General features: G+C 39.0%; 1 long non-coding RNA gene across 2 annotated transcripts in view; it reads left to right on the top strand.

Annotated features, from left to right (window-relative positions):
* LOC129148825 (uncharacterized) overlaps nt 1-14,621 on the top strand; it is a 90,024-nt gene that overhangs the window by 9,248 nt on the left and 66,155 nt on the right. The window contains exons 2-3 of one of the 2 annotated variants that reach the window (XR_008555797.1): nt 1,275-1,360; nt 12,567-12,615. This is a non-coding gene — a long non-coding RNA (uncharacterized LOC129148825). Of the gene's footprint in view, nt 1-1,274; nt 1,361-12,566; nt 12,616-14,621 lie in introns of those variants that run through there. The other variant, XR_008555798.1, reaches the window with a different exon arrangement.

Below are 14,621 nucleotides of genomic sequence, written 5' to 3'. Positions count from 1 at the left end.
TTAATTTTTCCACTAAACCAGAATCTCAGTCAATTCAATTCCTAATCCCTTCCCCTTATCATGAAACCTAACGCATTTATCTAAGTGACCTATGATGTCTCCATCTCAGTTTGAATTTTGCCCATCAAGAAATAGCGTTTTCTCCCCAAGTACAGACTACTAAGTAGCATTTTTACTGTTAATCATTAGAACTAAAATACAAGTGAGAGAAGTATTATTGTTAACACGCCAAATAATATTTAGAAAGGAAACAAATAACTTTATTTAAAATTTTCTATAAAAAATAAAGAGATGCTCTAAGGAGGTAGGTAGATACTTAGGTGACATAAAAATTAAAATAGTGAAAATTCTATTAAATAGGGCACTTCTCTGGTTTTGTAGAAGAGGTTTTTGGTGTTTTTTTTCCCCTATCTAAGATCAGTCAGAGAAATCTTCCTATAGAGCAAAAAAATATCTACCACAAAAAAAACAGGCCACTGTCTATCTTCTGCATGAAGATAAATGGGAAACTACCAAAGTGGGGCATTTCAAAATCCTAAATTCAATACAAAGCATTCTCCTTGTCTCTCAAACCTCCAGTACCTTGTTTGACTTTGCTCAGATTATATTCTATGTCCCAAATCATAAAGATCCAAGAGCAAATGGTTGAATGTTTCTTCATTGGGTAGTTTTTTCCCCTTTTAATTTTAAAAGGGAGTAAAGTTAACATGTAAGGATGCTTAAATTTCATCTAATATTCTGAAGATACCCTGTGAAAAATATGTAAAACAAGCACTAGACCAGAAAATTGTACCTGATTTCTTCTCTCCCTTAAAATGCCAACTGATTTCAAGGAGAGCATGGGTTGAAATGTGATGGCCTATGTTTCACAGAGGAAAGCAATGGAACTAATTCATGATGTCTTGGCTTTTAGATCTGCAGAGCAGGGATGCTTACCTTGAAATATAGAGAAAACAGTACTTTGAAAGACTCAGAGGCCCTAGCCGGTTTGGCTCAGTGGATGGAGTGTAGGCCCGCAGACTGAAGGGTCCCGGGTTTGATTCCAGTCAAGGGCACATACCTCAGTTGCAGGCTTGATCCCACCCTGATAGGGGCACATGCGGGAGCCAACTAAAGTTTCTCTCTGTCTCTCCCCATCCCTTCTACTTTCTCTAAAAATCAATGGAAAAACATATCCTTGGGTGAGGATTAACAACAACAACAACAATTTTTTTTTTAAATGAGACTCAGAGGAAATCATACAACTTACAGTAACCACTTGCATCTCTCCACAGAGGAAAAAGTCATAATGCATACTTCTGGGGATTTTTCCATATTGATGGAAGAAAATGTTTGGAATACCTAAGTGAATCCATTGAAGGTATGTATTAGCATTAATTTTTCCTTACTATTGAAATGAAGCCAATGTGGCTCTTTCTCCCTTTAAGATGTTCAGCAAAAATGCTGTGACTCTCAAAGATTATTAAGGTTGAAACATGCTGAAATTAATCTTATTTTAAGAAACAATAACTATGAATAATAAATAATTTTCCCAACCAATGAGGCTCCCTGCATTGAGGCTCTTTTCAGAGGAGCTTCTGAATTCTGGTGGAGGTCTAATAGGATATTGCAGGTAGAAAAACATTGTGTGAGAAGTTAAATACATTTCAGGTTGATTTCTGCTGAAGGCTAGTCTAGGAGTCCCCAGGGAACCTGCATGTCCACTGACCAAACCTTAGGAGTCCCTGTGAGGAGGTTGTTGGTCTTTACCTGACTCAAGGACCCAAGATTATTGAGTTATAGCAATCCTGTAAGCATCTCAAGGAATTCTTGGTAGCCTCCACAGTTAGCACTACAGTATTATTTATAGATGTATGTACTCAATACATATTTGTTTAATAGCATTTAATTGTTAGCAGGTCCTGAGGTTAACCAAAGCAGACAGCTGCCCTTGGGAATACAACCCAAACCTTTTGAAGCACAAAGGGGAAAGAGTATGATCAAGGTCAAGTAGCCCAGAAAGTCATACTTGCTTAGGATGTGTGGCTCAAATCAGCTATGGTGGGGGTGAGGGCATTAATTGTCCTTCAGAGTCACAGAAATCATTCAATTGTAAATGAGTTGGAATATGTAATTTGACCTGGCCTTTGAAATTCTGTGGTCCTTTCAAAGCAAAATGGAGAAAAGGAAAATCCAAGTTTGTTTTCTGACTTTTGTTTCCAAAAAGTTGAAAATATAATGTAAATGAGACGTTGGTTGAGGGTCATCATCCATACAAGACCTGTCTCCGGTTCCGAGGTTGGGGCTCTTCTGCCTTTCCATTCTCATGCACCCTTAACCTGAGATAGGTCTCAAGGTCTTACTTTGACCATATATTCTTTCAGCCATGTGGGGGAAATGAGAAGAGGTTAATAGCCATGTAAAAACTGTCAGCAAACTAGAAAACAACTTCAGGCTTAATATCAACAGTGAGTATGTAGCATTACCTTAAAGACTTGGGTGAATATGCACAAATATTTTATAAGAATATTAAAAAAATAATAATTTTCAGAAGAGTGTATTTATAGATATAATGTCTAATTGCACTGTGAGTGATAAATGAGGTTAAACTCCATTTCAGGGCTGCTTTATATATTTATTTGCTGCCATCCATTAGCTCTGTTTTCTTTGTGACTGCGGATTAAGTCTGTTTATTAGTCTTGGTGCAGAGGGGTAATTGCTGTACTTGGGAGCTGGGAAAGGATCTTTCAGATGACAATGAAGGTTGTGGGAAGACTTGTTTAATAGTTTATTCTGGTATTTGTTTCATTTTAAAAGGCAGTGACTAGGACTTCATACCTGTCTAATAAGCATGTATGTAAATATTTTTGTGTGCTTTACAGTCCTCCATTAATCTCCACAATACCTCTTGAGGATGGGTCAGAATTACTACCTACAGTTCACATTTGAGGAAATTTGAGACATGAAGGGATTATGTGATTGGTACAAGGTCACCTAGCATGCATGCCTAGATAATAAAAGATGACTACAAAACTCTTTCCAAACAAAAAGTGCCTTATATATGTTAGGTAATATTAATGGGCATGATCCAAGGATAAGTAAAATACTCTCCAGGAGTAAAGTGCTCATACATGCTCTATAAAATTAATTATTTTAACCTCAGGGCAACTTTTGAAATAGGAATTCTTGAACCTGCCTATGCATCAGATTCACCTTTATAGCTTTTAGAACATGTGAATACCTGGCCGTTTACCCAAGATACAAAATCATAATCTGGGAGGTGGGACCTGGATAATTAGTATCTTGAAAAAACTCCATGAGAGATTCTAATGCTCAGCCAGGCTTGCGAATCATCACTCTAGACTAGAATAATAACCTCAGTCAAGCCAAGAACAACAACAAGATACTGTGGAGTTAATCTAAGAGAAAAAGTCTGGTGTTTTTGGGCTTCTGTCCACTCAGTTCACAATTATTACTAGCCAAGGAGCTGCGTCCATGAAATAATCAACTCTAGTATCCCTGTGTGCAGATCCAGAAACTAGTGCAGAGATTAAAGTTTATTTAAGAACCACCAGTGTTTATTTGGTAAATTTACTGGGTCCACTCTGATGTTTTTATTCTGAGTACTGGTATGATAATTGATACAATAAGAACCTATAATACCTGTCCATTCATTCATCCATCTGTAAAGCACTTATTGAATACTTGTTATGTGGAGGTTATAGAGTGAAAATGATGGTTTCTGTTCATAAAGAGGTTATAATCAGGTGTTAAAACAAACACAGACCAAACAAACAAATAAAAACCCTATAATACTAAGACATACATATTAAATGATATTCAAAGTTTATATGAGGTATTATTCATAAGTACTAAGAAGCTAAAACAACCTAAATGTTGATCAACTAATAAATGCCTAAATAAAATGTGGTATAATCAGACAATGGACTATTACTCAACAATGAAATGGAATCTGGCACTGATACCTGCTACAACATGAATGAACTTTGAAAAAGTTATGCTAAGTGAAAGAAGCCAGTCACAAAGAACCACGTATTATATGATTCCATTTATATGAAATATCCTGAATAGGCAATTCTATAGAGCTAGAAAAAAGATTAGTGGTTTCCTAGGGTTTGGGAGGTGAGGTGGGGAGAGGAAGTTGGGGAGGAACTGTTAATGGGTACAGTGTTTCTTTTTGGGATGATTAAAATATTCTAAAATTGTGGTGATAGTTGCACAACTCCATGACTATTCTAAAAAATGTACTTTTTAAAGGGGTGAATTGCATATAAATTATATCTTAAAGTATATATATATATATATATATATATATATATATATATATTGCTGTATGAAGTTGGAAGAAAGAGTGATTAATTTTCTAGAGGAAATGGCATTTGAGTTGAGTAAAAAAAGGTGATTTTTGTAGATACCGAAGGCATGCTCAAAGGCATGATGGTGCTTTCATGCAAGGGGCAGTTATATGGAATAGATGGAGTTTAGGATACATGAAGGGTGCAGTAAATGGGGGCTAGATGCATGGCTTTTACTGCCAGGCTAAATTCAATAGTTTGGTTTTCATTACTGTAGGCAATAGAGAGCCATGATGGTTTGTGAGTGGTCTGATCAGGCGGTGATTTGGAAGGATAATTGGAGGTGGTGATAAGGTAGGTGAGCAGGGAGACCATTGAGGAGGCTAGGCTTTTTCAGTGTGTAGGCAAGAGATGATGAAGTCCTAAACTGTGACAATAGCAGTGAGCACTGAAACAAGGAGGCAGATTTGAGAAAATGTAGTAGACTCATAAAACAGGAGCTAGAGCCGAAACCGGTTTGGCTCAGTGGATAGAGCGTCGGTCTGCGGACTGAAAGGTCCCAGGTTCGATTCCGGTCAAGGGCATGTACATTGGCTGCGGGCACATCCCTGGTAGGGGGTGTGCAGGAGGCAGCTGGTCGATGATTCTCTCTCATCGATGTTTCTAGCTCTCTATCCCTCTCCCTTCCTCTCTGTAAAAAATCAATAAAATATATATAAAAAAAACAACAAACAAACAAACAAAAAACACAGGAGCTAGAGAGCTGAGAAGGCATGAGATATATGCAGTATAGTATTTTAGACCATAGAAAGACATGGGGTGTTTTTTGTTGTTATTTAGAATCAATGAAAAAACTATTGTTTGAAATAACACGGAGCAGCCAAATTGTAGCTATTTAATTCCTTGTCAACAAAGGTTTGAGACTCTTAACATTTAACAAAGGAATGTATATTGTGAATAAAGGATTGATTGAAAAAAGAAATGCTATCTCACCATTTTGTGAGTTCTTTGGAATCAGACCTTCCCTTGTGGGAGATGAAGCAGTCATTTATGGCCTGTTTGAATGACTTAGTATTTACCTCTTGCTCAGATAGCTTCCCTAGAAATATTTCCTTTGGTGTGAACAACTTGGATTTACTTCCAGGGCAGTACCTCCCATCTCATCATACCCACGCTGCCACTTGGCTCAGTCCTCACGGACAGGTGTCCATAAGCTTCTAATAATAGCGCCATGTCTGAAAAGCATAGGGTGAATGTACCACACATTATAACTTCCACTTACAAGCATTCTTGTGGGGAAGATCTGAAACCATGGAAGTCTTAAGGATCAGGAAGACCAAGATTGCCTTTCCACTAAATCATGCAAAGCCACACCTATGTTTTCCATAAGAAGGAGGGGCAGCCAGATGCTGGGCAAAGTTAAAATAGAAACTGTTTCTCCCAGTGTATGACAATATGCTTGCTGGGGATCTGTTATGGCCTCTTTTGCGGGTTTTGGAAGGTATTGCAATGACACTGCCTACTGCTAGCAGTTTGGGAACAGCGTCCTTGACAAGTGCCTGACATGAGTTTAACCATGCAGGGAACACCATTTAGAACACCACTTGCTGAGATGTGGCTCTTATCTGTGCCTGTCAGTGAACAATGACTACAACAAACTGTGTTCAATCACAGTTGTTAGCTGAGTTAATTACAGCAGTCTGGGGTGGGAGGAATCCCAGTACATGCCTCCAAGGGATTTCTATCACAGGTTGAAACATTGGCTGTGCAGGTAAGCAATGGAAACAGGCCCTTTGGGGGAGCTTTACACAGCAATTCTACAGCTCTGAACATGGATCCATCTTAACTCCACAGTTGGTGAGGGATCAAGTTCAAAGGAGAACCACCAAAGGGAGGAGGAAAGAGATGCTTAAAGCCAGTAGGGTAAACATTCTGGGTCGAAGAGAGAAAAACTGGGCATTATTCTTTGGGCTGTCTTTGACTCATTGCATGACCTCATGGAGGTCATTTCCCCTTTCTGAGACTCACTGTTCTGGTCTCAAATATAAGGATAATATAGGGGTTGGCAAAAGTAGGTTTATAGTTGTGAGTACATAAAACACAGTTTATTCTTGTATTATTACTTAGTAATTATTGTATTATTTATTTGCATTACAACTGTAAACCTACTTCTTCCCACTCCTGTAATACTGAAAGAATTACAGTATTTATATCATGAGGTTTATATCTTGGGATTACTGAAAGAATAAAATGGGGGGAGGGTTGGTGAGGAATAGAAAATCCTATATAATTCTGTAGTTTGTTATTCCCTTTCTGTTGTTCTACGTTTTACTTATAAATGATGAGAGGGAACAAAGAAAAAAATCAGAGCTGTTGTAGAATCTCAAACTTCATTTTCTGACGCCTCTGAGTGATTCTATGGATTGCTTTTCTTCAGATTTGCCTCTCTTCTCCAGAGCACCAATTCTGGTGTAAACTCATCTCCAGTGTGGGGTGGAGAAGACCCTCGGAATCTGAAGAGGCAGGCCCTGTACCCATCTAGTCTTATATCTTCAGATTACCTGCTACATTCTAGGTCCTGAAGGCCTCCCTTCTCTCCTCCCTGGAACACCCGATTTGGGAGAATATTAGCCTTGAATGAGTCCCAGAGTCAAAGTGGACTTCATGGGACACCTCTAGGACAGAACCAAACAGAATTTGTAACGTGTGCAGAACATGTCTTAGTGTGGGTCCCTAACTACATTCTTGTTCATGCTAAAAATCTCAACACACTTTTAACCAAGCAAGGCACGTCTATGTGTCTGATGGTGCTGTCAGTGATAGAAAAGGATCATATTATGGATTTGGCAGGGAGGAAAAAGAAGATTTATTTCCAAGGTTGAAGATTTATCTTTTCCAGATATGCAAAACCAGTCAGAGCATTAAGAAATATCAGCAAAAAGTGATCATGTTTTGTGAGCAGGAGGAACCATTCTTGACTTCAAAATAATAAGGAAAATTTATAAGAATCCCAAATCCATGGTTTAAAAAAATGATTTGACAATAGGATGCCAGTGGGACTATCAAACTCTTAACTGTCCTGTATGGTGAGGTGATGGCTTCATTTTTAAATGAATGCCTTACATTGAATGCTTAAATCTCTCCCTTTTTCTTTTCTCCTCCCCATCATTTAGATTTTTTTCGATGTTCAGCATAACTAAAACGTCTAAGTAGGGAATTACACATAATTATAGGCTCTGCACCATTGGCAAATGATGCTTCTTCCTAATCATTTATAATCATTTGTTCCACTCTTCCTCCTCCTGGAATATTTACTTAGAATGACAGCAGTGTCCTTTATTTCTTTTGAAGGAATCCTTTGGTTCCACTTTGTGTAGAGGTTATAAAACATGTCAAGAAATGCAACATTGTATTCACCTCATAGTCACACATATACAAATAGAAAACATGAATTTAAATGAATACAGCAAAATTGAAATAACTAAATTATGTTTTATCTATTAAAGCTATTTGGTAAGGTAAATAAATTTTAAAAAATATTTTTATAACTCAAAGGCCATGATCACTCTGAATGTGTTGGCCTGCACCTGCTGGCTGGGAGGTTGTTTTGTGCTGTTAGGTCAGAACTCAGTGCCATCCTTCGTTGCTGGCTTACAGAAATGTGACATTGCTAAAAACTCTAACTTGTAAATGCTTCACAGAGCAGGATCCTTGCCAAATTCAGGAATCTTGCTGGTTTGGAAGATGAGAGCTGTCATGCAGAACCAAAGGCTGATACTAGAAGTCAGCAATCACAATGGGAATAAATCCCACAATCAGAATGTGGTTTCTGAATGTCTCAATCTCCTCCAACTTTAAAGGAGTGATGCTAACCTTACTTTCAGGATAACTTTACAAAGAAAATTTAGGGGCAGGTGGAGTTCAATCCTAAAACTTAGTTCTTTCCCAACTTCCAATGCTTCCTTTACTACTGGCAATTCTTTCCTAACTTCTAATGCTTCCTTTATTGCCCAGATTATGAAGAGATGCCCATTTTCCTTCTTAGCATTAAATTCCTGAGAAAGAATATACAACATCTTCCTTACCTGGTCAAGGAATAAGTTGTCCAGAAGAAAGGAGCTTCCCAGCTGATAGTGAAACTAGTCCCCTGATGCAATTGCGTTTTAACCCAGTTTTGAGGGAAGTGTTTTCTACAGTTTGTTTCCCTTTCTATTGCCTTGGTGAGCAGGCCATGGGTTGGCTGTATTGGGAGGACTCAGGGTCATTGCTGGGGTCTTTTGTACAATGCTACAGTAAGGCCATCAGGATTTCTAAAGGGAGTTGGGTCATATTGGTGCATTGTGAATAGCACAATGAGGCCATAGGCTGAACTTGTCTTTAACTTGCATCCTTTCTATTTCTTGGTGCTTCTGATTCATTAAGAAAAGTTCCAATTAATAGTAGGCCTACCCTCTTTCTGAAAGTAGAAAGCTTTCCATCAAGAATAGTTTAAATATAACATTTGGCATGAGGAAGGGACATCTTTGACATTGTGGGCTTATGACTGGATTCTTCTTAATTGTGTCTAATTTATTGGCTAGCACTGCACCTATGAAATGTTCTTCTCCATCTTTTGTATTTTAATCCATTATTTTAATACTTGTCCTTTCCCAAAGCTTTATGCCCTTCTAGACTTTAGAATTCAGAAGTAGACTGACATTGGTAGTCACCCCCCTTTTTTAAAACTTTTTATTTATTGATTTGAGAGAAAGAGAAATATTGATAAATTATTCTACCCATTTATGCATTCATTTGTTGCTTCTTGTATGTGCTCCCAGCTCAACCAACTGAGCCACTCTGTCTGAGCTATTCAAATGCATTTTTTTCTTTCTTTTTTATTTTTAAGTTTACATCTTCTTCCCTCCCCCCTGCCAAAATTGTTCTCAATAAGGTCAAGTCACCATTTGTATTAGTTCCCTATTGCTGCTGTAACAAATTACCAAGACTTTGTGGCTTAAAAACAACACAAGATTAATTTCTTACTACTCATGAGCCCTTTCATAAATTATTCCAACCTCTTGCTTCCATTGTCACATCTCCTGCTTTCTCTCTCTCTTTTAAATATGTTTCTATTGATTTCAGAGAGAGGAAAGAAGAGGGAGAGAAGGATAGAAACATCAATAATGAGAATCATTGATCGGCTGCCTCCTGCATGCCCCCTACTGGGGATCAAGCCCACAACCTGGGCATGTGCTCTGACCGAGAATCGAATCCTGACTTCCTGGTTCATGGGTCAATGCTCAACCACTGAGCCACATCAGCCATGCCTGCTTTCTCTTCTGTAGTCAAATTTCCCTCTTATAAGAACATTTGTAATTATATTTAGGACCTACCTGGATAATCCACGATAATTTCTCCCATCTCAAGATTCTTAACTGCATCTGCAAAGTCTCTTTTGCATATAAAGTAACATTCACAGGTTTCAGGGATTAGAAACTGGTGCTATAAAACAAAAGGCATCAAATAATAGAAATTGCATGAACTTTTCCCACTGCTAGTTCTATCTTCTTTCATTCCCATTTCCTTCACTGGCCCTTCTTCTACCCATGTGGTCAAGATTGGTATTTCCCAGGGCTCAGTCCTAGTCTTCTTGTCTCCTCATATGCCAGATGGATGCAGTTCCAGCCATATTCTGCACCTCACACCCGGACCTCTGATTTGAACTTCCAACTTTAATCTTTACTTAGATGTTCCACAAGCATGGCAGATTTCCCATGTCCTATCTTTCCCATCTACCAAACACAACCAAAAATTAACCTTCCCTTCCTCTCATGCTCTCTGTCTCAAATAGTAAGTACCAGGATGTATCCAATAGACACAGCAAGAAGACTGGGAGTCATCCCAGGCTCCATGCTTTCTCTCTACTCACTCTTCCCTCACCCCCTCCAGTCAGTAATGAAGTTTTGTTAACCTTACTCCCAAATATCTCCTGATGTTTCTTTCTAGTTCAAGTTCTCATTACGCTCATGAGTAGGATATAAATGAACTTTTGAATATGGCAGAATGACATGCTCTTAAACTTTTTGGATGGATGTGTGCAAGAGCTACTGATGATTGCCAACCATGCTTTTAGTCTCTGCTGATTTGCATACCAAATTATCTTGGTCCACATAGTTGATTGGGCCAGGGATGGGCACCTGACTCAATGGTAACTCTTTCTATAAGTTTGATTAGCTAATACACGACTTGGGTGACTGGCTGTAAAAACTAGATGAGCAAAATTCCTCTTTTGGGATTTCAGAATAGAGAAGCAGAAAGTCTCAGACCATTAATGTACAGAAGGGTCAGCAGGAATGATGGGCAAGAACATGCTGCAGTTCTGAGAAAGCAGATCCTCTGAGTAAGCAGGGGAGGTGGTGAGCCTGGAGAGAAGAGGAAAAGAAAGAAGCTGAGGCACAGTGAGAAGGCTTCTGCTTCGATTTCTATGGTTCCTTCAGAATACTTCCTGCGGCCCGGCCCTTCTATGATTCCTACTGTCAGACTTCTACGAGTTGCTGCATTATTATAAACAAACAAAACAGCCCTACCCTGAGCAAACCTCTGCTTCCTGTGATAAACTGGCCAAAGAGTTACTTAGAATGCTCTGGTGAGACATCTGGAAGACAGCAGCACTGTAACTAAGGTCAGCAATATGCAGCCCAAATTCAATTTTTGTTCCACTCTTTTTTAAAGCATCAGCTTAGGAAAAAAAAGAGAAGGAAAGGTTATATCAATATTTCATTTGGGAGCGGAAGAATATTATGATGAGCTTCTTGTGTCAAAACCAGTCTTTATATAAAAACAAATTGATCTTTGCAAATATAATTTTTGAAAGAAAAAGTAACTGCTGCTACAAATATCATATGAAAATGACTATAATAAGTGACATAACATTGTCTTATGCTTATCAACAGTGGTATAATCAAACCACCTTCTAGATGCTGTGTTTCTAGACAGCTGCCTTTTGATTTGCCAGCAGAGGGATTGATGAAAATCTCCAGGATTCTTAGTCACATGCCCACATTACTCTCTCAAATAAGAATTAATAAATTTATTGAATATTTATAGGTAAGAAATAATATTAGGCACATGTAATTACTATGTACTCTGAATATAGAATACAATCAGATAGCATCTTTATGTCTCCCAGTATCCCTATAGAATGTACTAAGTGGGGAATTTCCTACTCTGTTGAGGACAAAATTAAAACCAGGTAGTGTAAGGACTCTTTAAGCATTCTCAAACAATTGAAAGTCCCATGGTCACTTCAAATTGTGTTATTGCATCTATTCCTAAGTCATAATAAAAACTTAGACCTTGGTTTAAAATTAAGTCTCACCCTTAGCCCCGTGAGAAGCCATGTGCAGGTGGGAAGGTGTGGGAGGGTAGGTCTTTCTCTCCTTGCTCCTGGAAGCTTCTAATTCTTCTAGGGTTGGGATGGGAGAAAGTAGGAGAAGTGAGGAGAAGTAGGAATATTGTCTGGTGAAGTGGTAAGATGGCCTTCAGCTTTCTGGGCCTGGTAAACATTTAGCAGACTTCATTTCAAAGGGGCTTTTGCGGGTTCTTGGGAGATTGCATTCACAGCTGGTGATATCTCAGCTGCAATTCCCTGGATTCAGGCAAATGTACTCTCCATTAGAGCAGCCACTTACTTCCTCAGCCCCTAGGAACCTAATATTTTCCTTCTGCTTCCACTCGGCTTGGCTGCACCTAAGGCTTCCCACAGCCAGCCCTTGCTCACGACTGACCCAGATGTGATCCCTAAAGGAACACACACACACACACACACACACACACACACACACACACACACACATCCTTCCTCTGGACACACTCGCAGCAACAGCAGGTCCCCTTCAATCTGTACCTGACGTGGCTTGCTAGCTTATCTTTCACATGATTTCCCAGAAGGGAACTGGACCATGGTGTTCTTCCTACCCAGAGACATATATTAAGTGATATGTCCCTTTCTCTTGACATTAGGTGACCCCAAGCTTTTACTTTGGTAAAAAAAAAAAAAAATTCTACCAATAAAAAAATAAATATAAAAATATTCTCTCTCTAATCTCCAACAATCCTATGTGATCTAGCACTTCCTATGGGATGTAACACCTATTGTTTTTTGGTGCCTCAGCCAACACTTTAAGACCCTTAGTATAATGGGTTTTTGTTTACTTGTTAAAAATCCTAAGGTCAGAAATTTGTTGTTTGGATGAAGTCCTCACACTCCCTATACATCTCCATTATCCTCAGGCAAGAAGTGCTCCGAAAGAACAAACCTCCAGGGTCTCTTGGCCAGCCCGACTTTCTGAATGGAACCAATGGATTCCCTCTCTCATACCTCAGCAGGTCTTGAAACTCTTGGAACTTTTCCAACTCATGGCCCAGAAGGACCAGCACCCTGGGACATGGGTCACATAGCCTTCATACTGCCTGTAGTAAGAAGGAAGGAACATAGGGTGCCCAGACACACAGGAATCAGGAGCCAGAGGGATGAGGCCAGGAAGCAAGGGAAGAACCACTTCAGGGGGAAAGTCACACATTTCATGAGATCCTTGACAAGGTGGAACCTAATCAGTCTTGTCAGTCTCATCTCATTCATCCTTTCCCCTTCACTATAGCCACACAAAACCACCTGCCATTTTCTACATATGCCATGCCCTTCCACCTTTTACCCTTTTCACCTGCTACTCATTCAGGATGGAATACCCTCCTCACTCTCAACCCCTCTCCCATTGCTTCTATTCAATGAGCAAGATCTAGTTTAAGTCTGGTTTTCAGTGAAGCCTTCTGCCACTTTCCCATCTGGCTGCTGTACCACTTTTTATATGTCTCAGTTGCGGCTCTCATGTCATTCCATTGTAGCGCTTTAACTTGTTCTCTGCTCCCCAGAGAGTATGTATCTTGAAGAAAAGGACAGTACCTTATTTTTGTAATCCCGCCACCTAAGATTGTGCTTCAGTGTTGTAGGGACTTCCATTGCTGTGTAAACACACATTTATTATTTCATAGTTTCTGAAGGTCAGAAGTCTAGGCATGGTGTGGTTAGATTCTGAGCTGAAATCAAGACGTTAGCCAGGGCTGATTCTCATTTGGAGCTCAGGATCCTCTTCTAGACTCACTGATTGTTGACAGAATTAATTTTCTTGAAGCTGTAGGACTGATGTCCCCATTTTTCTGCTAGCTGTTGGCCAAGAACTGCTCTCAGTTCCTAGAGGCTGCCCAGTTTCTTGCCTTGTGGCCCCACTAGACGGTTCACAGGACTGATGCTTACTTCCTTCCAAGCTAGCTGGAACATGTTTCTTTGATTTCCTCATCTATAATCAGCCAGAGAGAATTCTCTGCTTTTTAAAGGGCTCACCTGATTAGGTAAGACCCAACCAGTATTATCTACTTTTGCCATATAATGTAACCTAATCACAGCAGTGATATTTCATCATATTCTTGAGTTCCACCCACACTTCAAGGGGAGGGAATATAGTATGAGGGTTAATTGGGGTCAATTTTGCCTATCACAGAGCTCAATTAATATTTATAAAATCAAATAATATGTATTCCAGAAATATATAAATTATAAACATTGTTACTTGATTGTAATATTTTTTTCTCTTATCTTGGAAGGTTTTTTAAGTTACTTCTTAATGTGTGTTAGATCCAGAATGGTTGAGTTTGCTCTGTTTGAAATAACATGATACCAATGCCGTGAGCCCTAGTGTGCTGAAATTTGGAGTGGGTGGCAAGACCTGGTCTGACAGGTGACTTAAGCTAAGTCCCTGAAACTCTCTGAATGACAGATTACTCCTCATGTATAAGACATTTTTAAAAGTTTTTATTGATTTCAGAAAGAGGAAAGGAGAGGGAGAGAGAGATAGAAACACCAATGATGAGAATCATCAATCAGTTGCCTCCTGCCTGCCCCTTATTGGGAATCGAGCCCACAATATGGCATGAGCCCTGACTGGGAATCCAACAGTGACCTCCCGGTTCATAGGTCGATGCTCAAACACTGAGCCATACCAGCCTGGCTATACTAATTAAATTTAAATGTAGCCAAGGAACTCACAATATTCAAATTCATTAAAATAGTTCATAGAAGAATTTCATTATAGATAAAATTGCAATGATATGATTTTAAGAGGAAAAGGCAGTTTTGTTTTTAAATGAACCCATTCCTATACTGGCCAAACCTGACTAAATATAAATAAGAGCACACAACTACATTTTTAGTACTTTACATAAAATGGCAAAGAACATTTTGTTTTTAGATGACATATCTGTCCAGTTATGGTCAGAAGTGAATTTTCCCTA

This window comes from Eptesicus fuscus, chromosome 4 (genome assembly GCF_027574615.1).
Source record: "Eptesicus fuscus isolate TK198812 chromosome 4, DD_ASM_mEF_20220401, whole genome shotgun sequence".
NCBI classification, from domain to species: Eukaryota; Metazoa; Chordata; class Mammalia; order Chiroptera; family Vespertilionidae; genus Eptesicus; species Eptesicus fuscus.
This window is presented reverse-complemented; position numbering and strand designations above follow the sequence as displayed.